The sequence below is a fragment of the Macrobrachium rosenbergii genome, chromosome 8 (assembly GCF_040412425.1).
Source record: "Macrobrachium rosenbergii isolate ZJJX-2024 chromosome 8, ASM4041242v1, whole genome shotgun sequence".
Classification (NCBI taxonomy): Eukaryota; Metazoa; Arthropoda; class Malacostraca; order Decapoda; family Palaemonidae; genus Macrobrachium; species Macrobrachium rosenbergii.
The window spans coordinates 53,633,598-53,651,097 of NC_089748.1; the positions used below are offsets into that span (position 1 = coordinate 53,633,598).

General features: G+C 35.1%; 2 protein-coding genes across 3 annotated transcripts in view; one reads left to right on the forward strand and one right to left on the reverse strand.

Moving 5' to 3' along the window:
* The window catches only part of Task6 (TWIK-related acid-sensitive K[+] channel 6), a 739,267-nt gene that overhangs the window by 392,502 nt on the left and 329,265 nt on the right, over positions 1-17,500 (forward strand). The gene's annotated exons all lie outside the window — the stretch shown is intronic.
* LOC136840867 (uncharacterized) overlaps positions 1-17,500 on the reverse strand; it is a 345,410-nt gene that overhangs the window by 121,318 nt on the left and 206,592 nt on the right. The window contains 1 exon segment of the mRNA XM_067107819.1: positions 8,859-8,897. The gene's annotated coding sequence lies outside the window, so the exon portion shown is untranslated.

Genomic DNA, 17,500 nt, shown 5'->3' on the forward strand with positions numbered 1-17,500 from the left:
AGATACATTTCCTAGACGGCAAATTCTCCGCCGGTTCATTATGGTTCCTAACTCTATTTAATACTTTGGACACTCCCGCGACGTCTCTTGCATAGTTGTCCTTCTGCATAGTTCCATTTGGCAGTAACTTTGACACTCCTTCTCGTACCTCGCTCCTCTCGGCCGGACTTCCTCGTCGGGGATAATTATTTTGTGTTATCTGATTGGGGGCTCTAGTTAACAGAGCAAGGCGATGGGAGTTAATTTCTCGGTGCTGTTGGGCGCCAATTCCGGTTCTTCTGGTTTACCCATTTCAGAGAGTGCAGTGATTCCGTTGCACCTTACCCTGGTGGGTCCCTGGTACCTTATTCTGGTGGTTTCCTGGTTTCTTACCCTGGTGGTTCCCTGGTACCTTACATTGGTTGGTCCTTGGTATCTTACATTGGTGGGTCCCTGGTATCTTCCCTTGGTGGTTCCCTGGAACCTTACCCTGGTGGTACCCTGGTACTTTCCCTTGGTGGTTCCCTGGTACCTTACACTGGCGGTTCCCTGGAACCTTACCCTGGTGGTACCTTGCTACCTTCCCCTGGTGGTTCCCTGGTGCCTGACACTGGTGGTTCCCTGGTACCTTACTCTGGTGGTTTTGAGCTGACCATTCCAAATAATATCTTTTTGTTCTTAGAAGTCAAGATAAAATGGTATGACTGACGATTGACGTTATAGAAAAACAATTTTTTCTCACTAATTCATGATCTCTCTTGAATTATCATGACAACTGCCTATGAAACTATTTCTGTAAAAATTTTTTTTTTCATTTTTCATTTCCGATGATTTCCCATGAATGTGGGCCTTGATATGAGAGGCAATTAATTTTCTGACATAATAAGTCAAACTAGGTAATGAGCCAAGAAGTTTGAGACGGTGTTAATTTCAGCTTCTCTCTTCTCTCTCTCTCTCTCTCTCTCTCTGTCAGACACACACAGGGATTTTTCAAGTATTCGAAAATAGATTTTGGTGGCAGTAAGACGCCTGAGGAGTTAATGATGACACAGGAGAGTGATTTCTTGCTCCGGGCAAGAATTCCGAGCTTTTAACTCAGACTGTCTGCGTAAGTTAAGGATACAATGTCAAGGATAATTGTTGCACCGAAGGAATTTGTTGTTTTAGAGGGATTGTGAATGTGTTTTTTTCCAATGAAAGGTATGTTGATGCTTTCCAAAACAAAACTATGTTCATCATGTGTTTATACGATTCTCATTCTTGCTATGCGTGCGTGATTTATCCTCAAAAAAAAAATGTGCATATTAGTGCACTGTTACATGAGAATGGAGGGAAGTTTGATCAAAAGAGGTCCTTTAGTATATATATATATATATATATATATATATATATATATATATATATATATATATATATATACATACACACGCATGCACACTGCATACATACATCCATACATACATACATGCATGCATGCATATTCAGTATGATAGAATCGAAAGGGAGACAGTGTGTAGGATGCCGAGAATGTATGGTATAGGAGAGTAGTTATTAGGAGCAATTAAGAATTTTCATGATGAAACCGAAGTATTTATTATAACTATGTAGACAGGAGAGTAAGGCGTAAAAGTGGGTGTGAAACAAGTAGTGATATGTTCCCGTGGCTGTTCAGTATCTTTATGGATGGAGCGATGCCAGAAGTAAGAAATGGACGGTAGATGTAGGTGTAAAGTTGTGGGTTAAGAAAGTAAGTCTAGAATAGAGTTGGACAGGGTTATGTCTACAGATGGAACAGTACTGAATTGGTATAGTGAAAAGATATTTCAGAAACTAGTAGAAGAGTGTGAAAGTTTTTGCATGAAGAGAAAGTTCAGAATAAATGTGAGCAGCAGTAAAATTGCGAGGGGAAATGGAAACCCAGAAGATGGAGTAGTGAATGTTAATACGTTTAGCGGAAGAATTGGAGTGGTTTACTTGGAAAGGTATATGGGAGCATATGTATAAGATGATAGTGGGTTAGTCACAGAATGGATGAAACGAGACAGGCAGTGGTTTGTGTTCGAAAGATTGAATTGTCTATTAAGGCGAAGTTGGAAATGTATAAAGGGATTGTTCAGCCAACTTCTCTTTGGAAAGGAATTGCGGTTGTTAAGTTTGAGTAAAGAAGTTTGAAGCTGTTCAGATTAATTTGTTGCTTAGTATATTTGGGGTGAAAGGAACTGAAAGGATGAGGAATGACGAGATGTGTAGAAGCAGTATAAAGGTTAGCTAAGGTAAATGAAAGCGCGGTGTTTTGAGATGGTTTAGTAATTTCGAAAGAATGTAATGGACAATAATAGCTTGGTGAAGAATATAAAATTTATTATTCATAGGTTTTAGAATAAGGGAGGAAAGTAAGGCTTAGAAAAGTTTGGGTTGAAGGAAGTTTTGAAACTAAGGACCTTAATATTCAGGAAGTGTGAGAGTGCATGCTTGATGGAGGTGAATGGTTCAGGTGTTTAGGGGAGTTTGACATGCTGCTGATGAGCCAAATGTAAGGTGTGCGAAGAAGTATATTATGAAAGTTTTTTCTTGTCTGAATCCATCTCTGTTAGGAGGAAGTACTTGTTGGTGAAATTTATTACTGCCACCTATATCTTGTGACTGCAGAACCCAATGTTTATGGCGCCACATGGCTTTCTCAACACTAGCAGGAAATTTAGTTCCGTCTGCTTCAGGACTTCTAATGTCTCTCTCTTGTCTTCATCCCGAGACATTCAGGTTATGCACTTCTTTCTCCACTTAACTACTTCCCTCTCTTCGTTGAACGAAACAATGTGATTTTTAATTATTTTTCTTTGTTGCTTCACCCATGCTAATCTATATTTCTCTCCTTTGTGTCTACATTCTGTCACAGTTTCAACCCTTCCCACAGCATAACTAACATCAAAAATTGATATTTTTAAGTTTACATTTTTACACCTAAATATTAAAAACTTGGCTTTATAGAAAAGAATGGGCGACACATTTCCTTTTGTACACTCCAGTTACTTCATGCATATTCCAGTGTTTTTTTGCACCATAGGTAAAGTGTGTTATTTGTGCAACATGGGTACAGAGTATTTCATTGCAAACTTGGAAAAGTCAGACATTTTACATCTACTGTACGCAGAAAAACGAAAATGTCATTGCAGCTGTTTCAAGCTATTACTCTTCTGTTTGTTTATCATATAGGAAATGAGGTAACGAAATCCTTGTTTCCGCCTGCCACTGCAGGGTTTACAGTCATGTTTTATATATATATATATATATATATATATATATATATATATATATATATATATATATATATATATATTATATATATATATATATATATATATATATATATATATATATATATATATATATATATATATATGTATATATATATTATTTATATATATATATATATATATATATATATATATATATATATATATATATATTATATATATCATATACATATATAATTATATATGTGTATGTGTATAAAAGAGAGAGAGAGAGAGAGAGAGAGAGAGAGAGAGAGAGAGAGAGAGAGAGAGAGATGTTTATGTATAAATGTGTCCAAACTTCGAAACATTTTGAAGAGTGTGGAGGCCATTATCATTTAACAAAGCTTGCTCTTCATTGTACCTGAACTGGTAACGTAATCCATCAAGCCGAGGCTGCTTAGGCGATCTCTAGTGAATTGTTCCCAGCTCTCCTCCAGCGCGTATGAATAAAAAATTTTATATAATGCATGTTTGCGTTTCAGGTAAAAAAAAAAAAAAAAAAAAAAAAAAAAAAAAAAAAAAAAAAAAAAACTGCATTGTGTGTGTGTAGTATCAAAGTTTTCGTTTTGGGTAATATTTCACCCAAAACTTTAATTTTCGAATTTTTGCTTGTGAATTTACTTTTTTCACCATGAAGATTTTTTGGCAATCCTTAGTTCTCTATTAAATCCTGTAATTATTCTTTTCTATTTGTCTTTGCTTACTTTTCTTTTTTTAAGGATCCATCCAACACCAATTTGAGGCCAAAACCATTTTGTCGATACATCACTTGAGCTTAAGCTATTATTTTGACGTCCAGAAGGACAAATTGTGTAATAAAGAGATGCTTTTGTTTAGGAAGTCTTTTTACTTGAAGAATGCTGATGTTTATAAATCAGAGCTTTCGCTTTTGCGGAGACCGCTACTGACTTCTTTATTGCCAACCAGATTCAAATGTTTTTGAATAAGCAAATACAGTGGAATTTTCTGAACTACGAAGAAAAATGTTGCTAAAGCAATTATTTTTTGTTTTTTGTTTTTGTTTTTTGTTTATTATTTTCTAGCGTTATTGTAGGCAAAAGGTCCGCTTCTCTTACAGTCCTAAATCTATTTTACTGCAGCAGATCTGCGCATGTTCATTATGAGCTTAACGAGGGCAAAACCACTCCATCTTCCCATGATTAACGTCATGTCGAATAAGATCCAAATCGACGACGTTTGTGGGCACGAGGGCACTCACAGAACAACAAATTATTCCTAATTGTTTTGTTCTTTAATTAGGAACGGCTAATTTAACCGCGTAAGGACAAAAGATGCCTCCAGTCGTCAGTAACAAATCAAAATATCAGCGTTCTCTGGGATTGGTTTTCTTAGAAGCCGTAGCAAAAAGCGAGCGGAGCTAAATATACCGTCGACCCGACGTGAATAATGTATTTGGTTGTACCCAAATGTGTTCAGGAGATTAGCTCTTGTGCCGCGTGGAGGAGTTTCATGCCCTAACCAGGCCATGTGGATGAGGATGTTCTTTGATTATTACTTTGAACAGGAATTTATGCTACATGAAATGCAGTTTGTTTTCAAGTGCTTTCTGGTGATGGCTAACGTGATGAACTATGGTACAGAAATGCTCTGATACTTTAAGCAGAAATGCAATGGTATTTCGTAGTTAAACGATGTGGGATGTGTATTCAGATGCCCTTAAAATTTATCTATATAATGGAACCATATTAGAAGTCCATAATATTTTTCCTAACTATAAGGGGGGTTTTCATCTTGTAAGCAAAAATGGAAGAGATTCTGGCTCAAGCTAAACTAAGGAAGGAAGCTAGATGGGAGACGGGTGAAGTGCACCCAGGGGCTTCTGCCCAAATGTTACTAAGACCCCTACACACATACCACTCTTTTTGTCCTCGAGTGACAGATGGGACTTTGACTGCAGTGCTTGGGTGTGCGCGAAGCTGGTTTTTTTTTATTTTTATTTTATACCTTCACGATGACCTTAAACTGTCTCGTGAATGTACCATATCAATTTCATAAATATTATGTTGTACCTTGATTTATGGACCACATAACTGACAGGACATGCGGTAGCTGTTCTTGAGCATATGTCCTTGAAAAAAAATCTTGATCTCGCAACTTTAAAAGTTGATTGATTTAATATGAATTAAGATCATTCGTACTGGTAACTGATTTGAAAACTGTATTTCTTTGATTAAGATAGTACACATACAGAGGTTCTTCTTTAATCAAAATAAAGTCAAAATAAAATCCCTAGGTAACTAATTATAATGCAGTTGAAATGCTTTAAAAATAACTAATAAATTTTCATTACTTGCCGAATCCTATCTGCAGCCCGCCACTTTTTCCTCCACATTCCCTGAAATTTCCTCTCCTGAAAATTCTCCAAATTTCCATCTTATTTTTTCTCTCTTTCTTTATCTCTCTTTTTTCCACGAAGTGTAATCAGATTACGCGACCAATGCTTCCATCAAAGCCTGTCCAGATTGAGTTTCCTCTAAAGGAATATGAATTATGCATTAAATTTGCTCATTATAGGAAAAAAGAGGGCGAGCCTCGTGTAATGCTCTTCCAATGGATATCGTCCTTTTGACAGATTAATACGTCCATTGGTACGTAATTATGTCCGAATAATTTTGGCAGATTGTCTGTAGTAAATGATTCCTATCGGTGACAAGAATGATAAAAACCCTATTGCTGTCTTAAATATGCTATTTTAGACTGATATCCAGAGCACGTGTTGTCCCCCCTCCTCTCTCTCTCTCTCTCTTCTCTCTCTCTCTCTCTCTCTCTCTCTCTCTCTCTCTCTCTCTCTCAAATAAAAAGAAAAGGGCAGAAACATTTTTATTCGTTGTTTGTAAAACTCTTGTTTGACAGTTGCTATGCGAAATTCAGTGTAGTGATAAGATCGGATTTTTACAGTACCGGAGCGAATTGTACTTGCGAGCAAATTGTTATGTTCTCTAAATTTACCGTTAAAAATGAAGCTGAAAATGGTTTCTGTTGGTAACTATAAATCAAGGCATTATTAGCGGTTTGTGCATTAAAAATTCAGGATTTCGGCATTTCCTAGTTTTCATTGTATTCTTTTATTTAAGGGACAATTATGTTTTACAGAATATTATATATATATATATATATATATATATATATATATATATATATATATATATATATATATATATATATATATATATATATGTATGTATATATATATATATATATATATATATATATATATATATATATATATATATATATATATATATATATGTGTGTGTGTGTGTGTGTGTGTGTGTGTGTGTGCTGTAGAAACATAATTATTTCTTAAATAATTTATATATATATATGTATATATACATGCATACAATTTATACACATTTATGTATATATAATATATATATATTATTATATATATATATATGTATATATGTGTGTATATATACATACATACATATATATATATCCACCAAAAAGGTGGATAAAAACGAATCCTTCACCACAAGATAAATTGAAGAAACATACCGACGGTGAAATTGATAAAAAATGGTATCGTATGTAGCAGTAATCCATACTGTGTTGTGAATGCTAAAAACATGAACACTACGTTTGAACGTAACAGAAGCCAGTAAACAGTTGGACTGGTAAGGGCCTCCAACTTCAATTGCAAATACACTGAATGTTTCGCTCACAGCAGAATAAACTACCTCAGCTGGCATCCTTCTCGGCCAGTGAAGCACATCCGTTCAGTTTGTCTGTCCTCGCTTGGAAATAGGTGAAAAGTTGAGTTGAGGATTTTTTTCATATTCGAAATGTATCAATCGGATATGTACAAGCTTCATGTTGTTGCTTCTAACTAACGGCAAATACTTGGCATCAGCTAGAAGAGAACTTTCTCTATGGGGCTTGTGCGTTCTTGTTACATTCTCCCTTAGCGGGCAGGACGCTCCAGAGTTTGTTAGCCTGACGGCTCTAAGCAAGTTTTTTGGGGATGAGGTTGCCTGACCCACGTCCTTTTCCGGTCGGGCTGCAACCCACCACAGTTGACTAAGTACCACGTACTTAACTGCTCAGGTCATTTGCTCTCATTTCTTTGAAGCCGCTTATGCCCATTAAAAAAAGGAACATAAAAAAGTTAATGCTGGTAAAGTGACTGTTATGAAAATAGAAGCTGACTCAAAAAGTGGAATTCTTTTTCCTCGTCTTTGCCTCCCTCCCTCCCTCCCTCTCTCCCTCCCTCCCTCCGTAGCGAGCGGGAAACGCCACGAGATAATTGAAAGAGGAAGCCCGAGGAAGGCTTGGCAATAGAATAAACGCGTAGGAATAAAAGCAACATCATCCGGCGAAATGAGATAAAATTCTCCGTTACTGCAAATAAGATACAAAATATTTGCCATCGTTCTCAATCCTTGGCGCTCGTTCGTGCTCTCCTTTCCCTCGCCCCGGTATCCTATTTGTGTGTGTCTGAGGATTAGGGAGGATATGTATCCAAGATCCCTCGCCTCTTCAAGTATCCTATTCGTGTGTATGTGCAGATTAAAAGGATGAATAGGATTGGACCCTAAAGTCCGGCGAGGACCATCCTATTGAGAAAGCGAGACATTGAGACGTCGTCTGCAATGTTGCTATTTCCCTCGCAGCTTGCCTCCCAGATGTCTTTCGCCGAAATCGTTTATTTTTCATTAGGGATCATTTGGAAATCATTTCGACCAGGGAGTCATAGCCAGGAGGAGGGAGAGAGGGAGAGAGAGAGAGCGAAAGAGAGAGAGAGAAAGAGAGAGAGAGAAAGAGACAGACAGACAGATACACGGCTGAGTAGAGATCTGGTTAGATGGATAGGTAACGAGGGAGCGTTTGCAGTTTCTAAAGGGATTAATGATTAGCCCTACAACACATAGAGGGATGTGAGACGCCAGATTCCGTAATTAAGTAATGAACACGTTCTGTATATACCTACACACACACACACACACACACACACATGCACACTTACATATCGTGGCTGGAAAATCTCGTGAGTGGTGTCGAATCTTACCGCGGAAGATGAAGTTTCTTCATTTACTTCCTGTTCGGATTTAGGCTTGCAGGCTATTAATAATACTTATATATCTGGTAAAAGTAAATTGTAGATTCTGCACACGCTATATGCAAAAGGCTGGCACAAACACACACACACACAACACACACACACACACACACATATATATATATATATATATATATATATATATATATATATATATATATATATATATATATATATATATTATATATATGTATATATATATATATATATATATATATATATATATATATATACACACATATACACACATATGATCAAAACCTTTATCCTGTAGTATGTTATTTAGGTTAACAGATGACCAGGAAAGATCTGGTATATAATGGAATTACAGATTAATGGAAACGTGAGTCAGGATTATTACGATTCCTGTACTCATATGATGTAGATCAGGAAACAGAATAATCCCCTATTCTGTAATAGTAAATGACAAAAAAAAAAAAAAACCAACAGCGACACTGGACCTCAAATACTCAAGGGGTTCGCTGCATTTGGTTACTTACATTTTTTGTAAAGAGTGATATCATCTTTTTCAAGGTCATCTGAAATAAAAAAAAACAAACATAAATTATGAGTTTCTTTTTCAGAGAAAAATTAATAGTGGTTAGGTTTGAATTAAAATGGAAATATTATTTGCCGAAGATTCTGGCTAAGTTCAGGCATGTGTCAGCTTTAGTCAAGAGGTTATCGGTAGAGAATTAAATATCCATGCATGAAAGTGGATAATAATGATTACAATAGATGATTATTGATATATTTATTTTTGAGATTTCCAGCGTAACTACGATAAAACTTGTTCTTGGAAATTTCCATGACTTTCTAATCTGTGTTTTATTGTGAAGAAAGCGAGGAGACTTTATTTTTTATCTTATACTTTAAAAATTATCATAGTTAACATAATATTTTGATTGTAAACTTTTCAGTGTCATTCTAAAAAACGAAAAATAAACTTAAAAACCTAAGAAGAGATTTATCAGTTATTTAAATATCACTGAAAACATTAGACAAGGGCTAAACAAAAACAAAACACCAATAGAACTATAATCAGATTGTCAGTCACTTTTGTATATGAAGTTTTCTTTTGGCTTTTTTATTACTCCACCATATACGTATTGTGATTTATAAACCTCATTCAAGATAGCATCGATCCATTTGAAGACAGCTAAATTTGCCCACAGTGAACAATGGTAACAAACAAAATATGTCCAACTACTGTTTTTTTAAATCTTCTTCTTCTTTCTTCTTTCTTTCTCTTCTCTCTCTCTCCATGTTCTACTGATCTTAGCTGTCACGCATATCACTTATCTATTCCAAAAAATTATTATTTGGGTGCGATACAATAAAGCTAGACGCACAAGAGAATATAAGTACCTGAGTGTGAGGTTTACTGTAAAAGCTTTTTTTTAGAATATTGGATGTTAATGATAGGTTGTCAGCTGCTTTATAATCTGACTCCTAGTAAAGAATTATCCTCCGTCTTATCGCTAAAGCTAACTTATTTTTCTGGTGCCTTCTGTAACTACTCTGGGAAGCTTTTTCTCATCATACGTAATCCAGCTGCCTTGCAAAATGTCTTCGAACTCATGATATATCTTTTAACGGTTTATAAAAATCCTCATCGTTTATTTTTCTGCCATTATAAAGGCTTCTCTGTAAAGCCTCTCCTTATTGAAATGTTTATCGTTATCTAATACCTCATACAAAACATCTTTCAGAGGCTTAATAGAGCCACTTTTCTCTCTTTTATGATGCATCCTTCAACGGCTTTATAAACTTATCCTCTTTCTTCTTTTATGATAATTCTTCAAAGGCTTTATAAAGTTTGCCACTCCACGAACTAACTTAAATGCTCCTGTTACCTTCTTGCCCCCTGGCAGATTTTGGCAGTGGTTGGGAATTTTAAGTTTCGAGTCATTTTCGACTTTTTTTTTCCTTTCCAAGTGGTGATTTTACATCGCTTTTTCCCTCCACTTTCTTAGAATTTGATGACCTAAGCCTCTTGGATTATGTTTTGACGAACATGCTCACTTAATAGAGACATACGAATGTCAACAGCATATTTTATAACGTGATAGTTCTTTCTGTTTAACTTATTTTCCAAGAGAGAGAGAGAGAGAGAGAGAGAGAGAGAGAGAGAGAGAGAGAGAGAGAGAGAGAGAGAGAGAGAGAGAGAGAGAGAGATAAGGGGGTGGTTTGTTGGTTGAAGTTTTTTAACATTTCATTGGCACGAAAATAAGAAAGGATTGAGGGAGAATTTTAAGGTTCATTATGAAAAATGAGAAATAGAGTAATCATTTCCATGCGTGAATGGTCTGTGGTAATATATGTAAAACTCGGAATAATTCAGAAAACAGAAACTAACTTCAGTAGTTTTATCAATAATGCTTGAAAATATATTGAAATCGCTGTTACTTCAACTATAGTCTTTACGTTCCTGCATATTAACCGTATTTCTAGAGAAAAAGTATTTAGAATAACAGGCCAGTTGCAGTAAGTTCGACAACTCTAAAATATCACCTAATTCAAAATGTTTTTGTAGACGTGGTTGTATATCGAACAAATTTCCTTGTACAGCAGATAGCATATGGTTCACAAGATATGCATAGAAATCCGTACAATAATGAAGATGTTTAAAATTTAGCTCCAGTTGTCTACTCGATAAAGAAGATATATTCAGAGTTTAGTTTAAGAATCCACCCAACAGTGATGATAGATTTCCAATATATTGTCAGATTCTGTTCAGCAATGAAGATATATTCAAGGTTTAGTTTCAGAATGCAGTCAACAAAGAGGATAGACAGGAAGTTTGGTTTCGGAATCTATTCAATAATGGAGGCAAAGTGAAAGATCAGTTTAATAATTAATTTAATAATGAAAATATGTTGAAGGTTTAGTTTCGTAATGAATTCAGTGATAAGGCTATATCCGTAGTTTAAGCTGTCTTCCTCTTATCAAATGTGCTGCATTGAGAGGGCGTCAGAGTGGAAGCCTCTCTAACTTTACATTGTAAAACCAAATGAATGGAGCTTATCCCTTTGTCTTCATTTTAATCAATTTTGTACATCGTATGAATTTTTCTGCCTTATTGTTATTCAGTTTTTTCATCAACTGCCTTTCCCTGCTCCATTCTCCTTGATTTATAAAATCTACCGTCTTTCACGACGGGATACAATAGCCTTCGAATGAAGACCTCACTTTTCATAATTTTCCTGTCAAGTCTCGTCTTGATAAAGTCAGTAATATGTTAATTCACAGGGCGCAGATCTGTAAGACAACCTAGACTTCTGAAACTAATAAAATGATAACAAAAGAATAATAATAAAATCCTTGCGTAAGTCATATGTAAAAACTCCTTTTTTTATATATATATTTCTCAATTTAAAGTTTTCGAAATAGCAGCACCAGTGACATGAATAGCTTAATTAGCTTCATTCACAAAATCAGTACCAGAAAACCGAAGTAGAGCTAATGAACACACACATATTATGTGATATATATATATATATATATATATATATATATATATATATATATATATATATATATATATATATATATATACATATACACAATTATTGAGAGAGAGAGAGAGAGAGAGAGAGAGAGAGAGAGAGAGAGAGAGAGAGAGAGAGAGAGAATTTGTTTATTCATTTGAGTCAATTGTACAGTATGGAAATAAGGCAGAGTGTTCAACATACCTATAGATAATTAATGGGAAGTGGGACATTTTATGGAGATTCAAGAGTCATTACTCAGATGCCGGAAAGGATATCGTCACGTTAATGGCTCCAATTAATTGGCGAAATATATCGCATGTCGATCCCAACTCGAAATTGAGGTCAAGCACTGTTTTCCTCTTCATGTTTCTAATTAGCTTGCTCTCCAAATACTATGTAAATCATGAAAAAATGCGGGAAAGTACCAGATTGAAGAGAGAGAGAAAGAGAGAGATTTTCCACTCGCTGAGTACCTCTTCAAATGAGGTTATGTTTTTGGTTCGTTTTTTGTATTTTTGTTCCCTTGCTTACTTGTATGTTTGTCTGTTTGTTGGCAGAGTTACACAAAATGCTGTCACAATTTTTCGTAAATTTTAGCAAAGCTGATTCTCGTGAGTTGGGAATGTAAGAAGGGACTTTTTGCGTGCTAGATTGTTTCGCTTTGTTTCTGATTGGACTTAATTAACCCAAGCCCTTCGCACCTGCACCGAATTATCACTTCAGCAGAGAATATCTGACGGAAATTTCTCATCCCGTAACCCTCTCCAGGAAAGGAGAATCAGTGTATTGTGGTCTGTGCAATGTTGGCAGGTACGTAGGAGATTGCGAGAGTATTCCAAGTATTCTCTCATCAACAAGTAGTGAATTGCGGCAGATGGGTCCTTTCAGTATCTGTACTATTAGTGTAAAGAACAAGGTCAATTTCGCAGTGATATGATAAAATGGAAAACGTTAATAAAGAGAACAAGGGATCATGTGTAAAACTAACTTTCAAAGTATGGGAGTTGTTAAGAAAAATGCAGAGAATGTGGGGGCTATTTGCGTACAAGACACACAAGCATTTGGAAGAGGATTGCACGATTTGGTGACTGTTTCTTTCCCTATACAGTATTGTCAAACCTTTGAACTTTGTTTTGCTTATATTTTCTTTGATGTGATTAAATATCGCCTTTTTTCCCCTTCTCCTTGACTAGACTGAGACGTTACTTCCCTGCCTATCAGCTTTTATGTAAAAGGATATCGAATACTTTGCAATATATGGAAGTTGAAAATAGTTTTACACAGTGTTTTGAGTTGCACATTGCATCCTTTTGGAGAATATGGGATCATTTATAACAGTTATATGGTAAACTGTAGGTGTACAAAGAAAATGCCATCAGATCAATAAATGTTTAAACGCCGAGAATATCTGGTGATGCAAATGGATATTTTTTCATTTCGAAATTTTAGTGCAGCAGAATGCAAAGAACTGATAATTAAATATTGTAATGAAGCGACTATGTCGTATAACTCGGCATGATTAAATGTAATTATTTTATGACAAAATAGCTGCATAATTAGGTCTCCTAATAAACAATTAACGTTGCTGCTCACTCGATGTACTCGTATCGTTGTGCTGTTATCGCGAAAATTAAAATAAATAAAATGCCATGACATCAGTCGAGAAAGAGTTAGATCGTAATGGTCGGTAAATATAGGGACTCTAGCAGAATTTGAGATTTCTGGATGGACAGTATATGCTTATATCCAGCTGTATCTAGTGTAGGCATAATAGAGGCAAGGACAAGAAAGAAATTTAAAAGATCGATACTAGTGTCTAACAAACTTGTTTTGTTATGCTGTGTGAATTAAGCCAGCATTTTCCAGCTGGCTGTTTGCTTTGGCTTGTTTTTTTATGTTCCTTGCAAGTGTTAGGTCAGTAACATAACCTTTAATTTTTTACCAGGTTTGCCATTCTTCTGTGTTATTACTTTCTCATTGTCAATAACAGATCGGTTATTCTTTGACTGTTTATTAGAAGATTATGTAAATAGCACTCCTCTTGTGTTGAATGTAAGAAATTAAGCATTCGTAGTTAATATATTTCTTTTTTAAATATAATAAAATTACCTTACCAAATCAGGTTCTTAGATTTCATAAGAAAACATTATCCTAAAATATACTCAAATCGAACTGCATTACAGCTGCATTCATCCTTGCATATCGTACCTCAGCGACATTGCAATTGCATTGGCTCGATAAAATAAGTCCAGAGACTAGCAGAAGTCCATAGACGAAGTAAAGATCCAACATAACAATAGAAATTATTATCTTATTTTAGTAGCCAAGTACGGGTACTAACGTTGCTCTGCAGACCCTAGTAAAACTAGGTTTCCTAGATGCTTTTATACGGTACTAATGTAAGGTTTATTAAGCCTCTGTGCAGATGCTAACATAACTGTTAGGTATTTAGACCCTTTATTGAACTTAGTACTGATTTTATCGTAATTTTAAGGTCTTTACAATCTACAGTAGTACAGATACTACTGCTACACATTGTATGTTTTGTGACTCACCACATTGCCACTAGGCGAAGTTGGTGGTTTTCGTTTTCTTGCTCTGACCAAAATTTAGCCATAAACCTATAGAAGAATATCACTTCGTAACTTTTGTTTTGCAATATAGGTGAACAAATATGCAGAGAAACGGAAAGGCAATTCTAAAGATAGATTCCCTTTTTCATTTATTTCACTTGACCAGCCACTTATCATTGTTGAGTATTTGCAATGGAAAATAGGTGAGGGATTGGATAGGTTGGAAGAAAATGGGGATTTTCACATGGAAGCAATGAATAGTTATAAAAAAATAATAAATGATAATATATTAACCATTTTCTCCATTATTTATTTCTTAAAAACCGGGAACTATAACTAAATCCAATTTTATAAAGAAAGTTTTGGTAAGATATGAATAGCAGCCTAAGGATGCGTAATCCAGATCCATTTATTTCAAAGTAAATATTTAAAATGTATAGATTGTAAAAAAGTGTTGGTAGAGTGGTCCTTTTTAAGTAATAGCACAGGTGGAGAACTGGATGAAAGAGAAAAACAAGATTCATTCATGGTGCACCACCCTCAGTTAAAAAATAGAGGACTCCTCTTCCTCCTTATCCCGGCTGCTAATTTTTTTTTTTCAACTGACGGGATGTTCGTTTGTCCCGTCACACTATCATATATAATGTAAATATCTATCAATATGTATCAGTTCACATGAAAATGTATTAGCTCAGTAAGATGAAACTAGTCAGGATTCATACCTCGCGTTGCCTTTATCTATGTAGTATTTACCACCTTAACATTACACGTTCCTGCGATTCCAAGCCTGTATGTATGCATGTATGTATGTATTTATGTATGTATGTATGTATTTATTTATGTATGTATGTATGTATGCATGCATGCATGCATGCATCAGGGGAAAATTTAATACTGATGATAAACGGGTATAAATCCTGTGTTGTAGCCTACATGTAGGGGATAGTGCTGTCAGTGCACCTCATGCAGTGCACTGTAAGCATTACTTAAGGTTCTTTGCAGCGTGCCTTTGGCCCCTAGTTGCAACCCCTTTCGTTCCTTTTACTGTACCTCCTTTCATAACGTCTTTCTTCCATCTTACTTCCCACCCTCTCCTAACAATTAATTCATAGTGCAACTGCGAGATTTTCCTCCTGTTACAACTTTCAAACCTTTTACTGTTAGTTTCCATTTCAGCGCTGAATGACCTCACAGGTCCCAGTGCTTGGCCTCTGGCCTAAATTCCATATTCAGTTCAGTGTACATGTAAGAACTGTCTCATACATACTGTGCTCGATTGCTCGTATACATAAATTGGTGAGATGCTGCACTGCCCCTCAGTAACCAGTGGCTACGATAATTCACACAACCCAACATTTTTCAGGGCACTCGAATGAACTAGGTGTTTTCGTCACGGATGTTAATAAAAAAGTTCTTAATTAGTTTACAAAGTTTGCAAAAGCCTTCACTCTGCAAACATGCCTCATCTCTCATGTGAGGTGATTTGCTGTGATTTTATTTCATTTTTCGCATTCATTACGACAATAGCCGAGTAGATGCAGTTTGTTTGATTACTTTTGGGTTTGTCCATTTACGTCTGTGGAGAACTAAGTGGGAGGGAAAAACAGATTTCCAAATGCTACATTTTCGTGCTGTCATTTTTGGAATTTTCGTTTTGTGTTTGCTCCTGTGCCCAGTTTCTCCAATTATCAAACTTCTACCGTCTTCGCAATTCTCTCGAACTTTGAACTATCGGAAAATTTATTGACGATTTGAGTGTCGAACGAAGCAATTCCGTGTCTGTCCCATTAGTGATGAGATTTCCTCTGGCGAGAGAAAAACAAATATACATCCGTCCACAACTTTTGTCATTAGATTTGGGAAATAGGTAAGCAGGACAGATCGCTTAAGTAAATTACAGCTGCTTCGTCCTGCATGAAAACTTTTCCGTTATATTATATTTCGCATTTTTTGGCACTAAATAGGAAGTTACATTTTTGCATATTTGTGGGATTGTTACTTGTTATTTTTCCATTTTTCTGTTGTTGTGAATACATATACACCTGCTTTTCCGTATGTAGGCGTTTTGTATGTAAGGAGATGCATTATCAATTTTATACGTGCTATGGAATTTGAGTTACAATGAATGTCTACTTCGTATATTAAGGCAGAACATTAAGTGTTCCAATCCTGCTTTTAGAAAAAAAAATAATGTAACCATTCCATACACGTTGTTACGTAGAAATATTAACAGAGTCCATTTCTCAAAAAAAAAAAAAAAAAAAAAAACTTTGGAAAGCTAATTTATTTTTTAATCATGTGGATATTAATGAATTGTAAACTGAAATTTATTCCTTGCCTTATAATCTGCCAGTTGGTCAAATAAGTTCAGAATTAGTCATAAACTGATATTGCATGACAGTATCTCATTATAAATGTTGTCTGTAAATAAAGTTTATGGGGTATATTATACTCACAGTCTGTTGTAAAATAAAAACTGTGAGATATATAAATTTTATTCAGTAACAAATACTATATTTTTAAGTAAATACATATATAATATGCTCTCGTTATATTATAAACATAACCTTTTTTCATGTAAAAATTCTTTGCTAGATTCGCATTCCACTATGAGTATATCTTATGTAATATTGTTTTTCAATAACAAAATCCAAGCCTACTATTCTCATTCACATCACGTTTTGATCAAAAGCTCCGTAACAAATGCCTTGGAACATTCGTGTATAATACTCTTTGGCGTAAGAATAAAAAGTACCAGTCGAATTGATTTATTTTCGTTATAAAAGATATATTGGGCTAATAGTGATATTGAAATCATTATAAGAACCCTAATGTCTAAAACGATTAATAGTTAGTAGGAAACTAACTACAATTTGTGCAATTACAAGATCCTCAAATTTTCATTCATTTTTATAATCTAACTTTTCCTCGGGCATAATAAGCTACACTCCTTCAGTAGGAAATGACTCCAGTGAGCTCAAAGGTTTTAATGATTTTCCTCCTTTTAATTTTTTTCCGTCTTTCCCTTTGGATTTTTCGTTATTGCCCCGATTTTTCAGCTGTTTATTTTGCAAG